The sequence below is a fragment of the Lygodium microphyllum genome, chromosome 13 (assembly GCF_053477565.2).
Source record: "Lygodium microphyllum isolate KBCC chromosome 13, Lygodium_microphyllum_v1.1.10, whole genome shotgun sequence".
Lineage (NCBI taxonomy): Eukaryota > Viridiplantae > Streptophyta > Polypodiopsida > Schizaeales > Lygodiaceae > Lygodium > Lygodium microphyllum.
The window spans coordinates 56,574,322-56,579,928 of NC_141147.1; positions in this window are offsets into that span (position 1 = coordinate 56,574,322).

Sequence of the window (5,607 nt, forward strand, 5' to 3'; positions counted from 1 at the left end):
CTTTGGGGCTAACCTGCAGTTATTTTGGGCGTCTGAGGCCGTTTCAGGCCCCGTTTTAGAGCTGCAAGGTTGCAGACAGCAGTTTCAGGATACACTGTGATTTCAGCTATATTGGTGGAAAGTACATGCGTAGGTTACAGATTGCGAATCTGTAATTTTTGAGGTGTTTGTAGGAAGAAAATATAAGGTTTATCTGCAAATAGGTTGCAGATTACATGTACTATTGAACAATCAGTGAAAAAGGTTGCTTGGTGTATTGATATGCACGTGTTGTGGAAGATTGTAGAAGACTAGCTTGTTGTGTTATATCCTTGTTTGTGATAGTGGCAAAGAACACTGAAAATCCCATTATTGAGAAGCTTGACAAGAATAACTACCCTTCATGGAAGTTCCGTGTGACAAACTTCCTCATAGGAAAGGGCCTTTATGAATTTGTTTCAGGTGAAGAAAAGGAGCGAGAGCTGGGTATCCCTCCGACTACAGATGAGTTAAAAGCATGGAAAGAGTGGAATGCGAAAGACAAAAAGGTGATGTACTGGCTATCTGCAGTCGTTGATAATACTATGCTGGGACATATCAGGAATGCACAAACTTCACATGCAGCTTGGACAATTTTTGAGAGAATGTTTTCACTAAATACAAAGACACAAAAGATTCAACGCAAACAAGAGTTGAGAATGCCTTGAAGAAAGGGAAAATGTCTGTCAATGAGTATGTGTTGAAGGTGACGAGCATTGCAGATGCTTTAGCAGCGATTGATACAATGTCGGATGATGATGATTTGATTTCATCCACTCTGAGTGGCCTTAACAATGAGAAGGCATGGAAATCATTTGTTACTTCAGTATACGTACGGAAGCCATTTCCAGATTATGATGAGCTGATCTCTCTCATGATTACTCAAGAGATCAATATGCAGGGTGATTCGTCTGAAAGCAATGGTGAACAGGTCCAAACATTTTACTCGAGTTCAGGAAAGGGACGTGGTAGATCCTTTTTGAGAGGCCATGCTATGGGACACGTTGGCGATAACCAACAAAACAGGTTCAATCAACAGTTTGGTGAAATGCAGGTTTCTCGAGGCAGATGAAACTTTAGAGACAAGGGGAGCTCTAGAGAAAGAGGTGGATGGCAGAATAGAGGTTCAAGAAATTCTACTATTGTTTGCCATTATTGTGGCAAAACAGGCCATATTGCAGCCCATTGCTATGCAAAGAAGGATGATATTCGCAGTGGTAAATTGCAACAAGGAAACTATGCATCGTCATCTCGACAAAATGAAGATAAAAATGAGTCTCTGTTTGTTATGCAGCATATGATGAATGGAGTTACAGAAAGGGGACACATGATGATGTATGGTATATCGATTCAGGTGCATATAATCATATGACCAGTCATGTTAAATGGTTTGGAGAGATGCATGACTTACAAAATCCAAGTTATGTGCAGATGGGTGATGATTCATGCCACCCAATTCCACACATTGGAAAGGTTCCCTTGTCCTTGTATGATGGCCAGACAAAGAGTCTGACAGACGTATTACATGTGCCATCAATTACAAAAAATCTAGTGTTTGTTGGCCAAATGGTAGAGTAGGGATTGCAGGTCCGATTCAATGCAAAAGGGATGGAGGGGGAGAGTACCTCTCTAATGAGTTCAGTGGCTTCTTGAGGACTCATGGGATAAAGAGGCAATTTCCTTGCAGGTATACCCCACAGCAAAACGGTGTTGCAGAAAGAAAAAACATGCATATTGCAGAAGTTGCACGTGCATTAATGGTTGAAAAGAATATGCCCAAACATTTTTGTTTTGAGACTGTTCATACTGCTGTTTACATTATGAACAGAACTCCCACTGCTGCAGTTCATGGGATGACTCGTGTACTCGCAAGAAGCCTGATGTATCGCACTTGAAGGTATTTAGCTGTGTTGCATACGTTCATGTGCCAAATGAGCTACCGAAGAAGCTTCATTCCAAGGCAGAAAAATGTGTTTTTATTGGATATTCTTTAGAGCAGAAAGGGTATCGTTGTTATAACCCTGTCACAGGTGAGTTCAGAGTGAGCAGCGATGTTATCTTTGATGAGATGGGAAGTTGGTATACACCTACTGGTGATGTTTTGGATGATGATAATGATCAAGATAGCTATGTGCAGAAAGTTAAACAAGAATCAGGAGTCTTAGTGGACCAGAAACATTATATGGTACTACACTTACAGTGAGCCCTTGATCTGGGAGACTAAGGAGTAGCCCCACATCTTCATGTGGATCTATAAGTGTTGCAGGGAAGGACAAAGGAAAGAAGAAAGTGTTGGATGGTAATGATGCATCTACCAGTCATTTGGGATTGGATGGAGATTCTAGTGGTTTGGAGAGCTTGGATTATGAGCTTGGTATTCCTTCAGTCAGGACACCAGGTGTACAAAGAGCTCATAGTAATGTAAAGGCTCCATTGAGTAATCCAGTGGTACGTAGATCTAGCAGGGTCAGATACCCTGTTAAAATATTTGGTTTTGAAGGTTATGCAACTCACCATTATGCTTATATGGTGAAACTAGTTAAGGATGTTGAGCCTACTTGTTTTGAGGATGTTGTTGGTCATGCTCATTGGGATGCAGCAATGGATTAGGAGATGGCTGCATTAGAAGCCAATAAGACTTGGGATTTGGTACCCTTACCTAAGGGTAAGAAAGCCATTGATTGTAAGTGGGTTTACAAAGTCAAGCATAATGCAGATGGTTCAGTTAGTAGGTATAAAGCTAGGCTATTTGCAAAAGGCTATGCTCAAACATATGGCATAGATTATGAAGAGACATTCAGTCCAGTTGCTAGCATGGCAACTGTTAGATGTGTGATTGCCTTGGCAGCAGCCAAAGGTTGGAGTTTGCAGCAAATGGATGTTAAGAATGCCTTCTTGCATGGTGAATTGCAAGAAGAAGTGTATATGGAGCAGCCAACAAGTTATGAGGATTTAGAGCATCCCACATATGTATGCAGGTTAAAGAAGGTGCTCTATGGGCTGAAGCAAGCACCTAGAGCATGGTTTGACAAGATTGGAGAGTATCTTATCAATATTGGACTTTGTATTTCTGATGTTGATCACTCACTTTATGTGAGAAAGGGAGATGTAGGTTTGGTCATCATAGTCATCTATGTGGATGACTTGATTATTATAGGTGACAGTGACAATGGGATTGTTAAAGTTAAGGACTTCTTGAAGAAGAAGTTTGAGATGAAAGATTTGGGTGAGCTGAGATACTTTCTTGGTATTGAGGTGATCAGATGTGATGATGGTATATGGCTATGCCAAAGGCAGTATGGCTTGGATATGTTATCCAAGTATGGTATGACAGCATGTAAGCCTCTTTCAGTACCATTGGAGCAAAATGTGAAGTTGAGTGCTGATGTTGGGGATGTGATAGAAGACCCTACTATGTTCAGGAGGATAGTAGGGAGTTTGATTTACATGACTATCACAAGGCCAGACTTGAGCTATGTTGTTGGCCTTGTCAGTTAGTTTATGTAGATGCCTAGAAAGCCTCATTTGGATGCAGTTAGACGTATCTTGAGGTACGTGAAGTCCACTTTACATTATGGACTTTTTTATGAGGCAGGTAAGGATGTACATGTCTTTGGATACACAGATGCAGATTGGGCTGGTAGCATGTCAGACAGAAGATCTACAAGTGGATTCATATTTTCCCTTGGTAGTGCAGCAGTTACATGGAGCAGCAAAAAGCAACATACAATTGCTTTATCGTGTACAGAGGCTGAGTATAGAGGTGCTGCTATGGCAGCATGTGAGGTGGTATGGCTGCAAGAGTTATTAGGTGATTTAAAGGTGCAGGGAGATGGTCCAGTTGTCATTCATTGTGACAACATGAGCAACATACAGCTAGCTAGGAATCCAGTGCTCCTTGCTAGGACAAAACACATTGAGGTGCACTACCACTTTGTGAGAGAGAAGGTACTTGCAGGAGAGATTGACTTGGTATATATCAGTACACATGATCAGTTAGCTGACATTTTCACAAAGGCATTGGGTGCAGAGAAGCTTTGAAAGTTCTGAAGCTTACTTGGAGTTGCAAAGATAGAGTTGAGCTTGAGGGGGAGTGTTGAGATGGCAAGCTCAACACGTGAGGACATTGATGATGGACCGCCTGGCTAGATGGGTCCGCACGTCCACACTTAGCACATTGGTGGTCATTATGATACTCACATGGCCACTAACTTATCACTTATTATATTTAGTTTGTTACACCTACCTACAGCTGGCAAAGACATAGCGTCAGTCGATTAGTGTAGTCGGTTATACACTGTTTGACTTAGTAGGCCACTTTCCTTTATGTTGTATGTTATCTATACTTTGTGTACATTGTATAGCGTGTGGGAGAAGAAGAAGAGACCAGCAAGAATACATTTTGGCCTCCATCTCTCTTCTTTTGTTCTTGAGTGAGCTTCCTCTTGTGTATACAGTGTGTGTTTGGTGCAGCAGCTCAAGCAAGTCTCCCCACCATGTGATTCTTGACAAAAATATGACCTTACAGTCTTATTTTTCCCTTTGAATTGGCTACTTTTTCTTTTTATGGTCCTATGTTCTGCCAACAGTTCATGAGTTATTAGTTTTTTAAAAAAGTTCTGTCCATTTAACGTGTTTCCATGTGAACACATCTTCTTCACTTTGGACCAACAATATGATATGCTAGCCCTGACCTACACCTTTCCCTTGACATTTTTCGTTTTTACCACCCATTGTTCCGCTGCACGATTTGTTTGTTATTAATTTTTTCGTATTTTCGAGTATTTTCGCATGTGTTTTTGGCTCTTTTTCATGTGAACCTACTCTAAATACCTCAAAATTCAATTATGATTAGCTAGACATGTCTAACTTGCTTCCTTGCACAATTTTTCTTTTTTCTCTATCATGTTCTGGTCCACTGATTTTATGTTATTAAATTTTATGTGTGTTCTCATGCTTGTTTTATCTATTTTTTCCATGTGAATGTCCCTTAACGCCACTGGACATGCATTCTAACCTGATGACCCATTCCACAAGTTTCCCTAACATTTTTTATTTTTGTTGCACTTCGTTCCAATGCACGAATTTTCTCGTATTAATTTTTGACTTTTTTTTCTTTTGTATTTTTACTATTTTTTCCATGTGAACATACCCTACCACTCTAGAATCATGTTCTCCTTTACCCATCCTATCTGCCACTTTTTTTAGAACATTTTTTGTTTTCACTATTCATTGTTTTGAATGTCAATTTTTTTAAATTAATTTTTCTCCCCCTTTTCGAGTGCATTTTTTTGTTTTTCCCATGCAAATAGATCTTATCTCTATCAAAACTGCAATCTGATGTGACAACTCTGTCTGCCACATCATTCTGGATATTTTTTCTTTTTTTTGCCCTTCGTTTTGGCTAATAGATTTTCTCGTATTAATTCTCATGCATGCTTTCCTTTTTTCCATTTCAGCTTATTTTTTCTTTTCTCTATCCATTCATTAGTGCTTAGTTTATTTGTTATTAATTTTTTTGTTAATTTTTGTTTTGATGTTTCGCATGTTGTTGCGTGAATGCCCACGTTTTCATGAATTTTCACACCT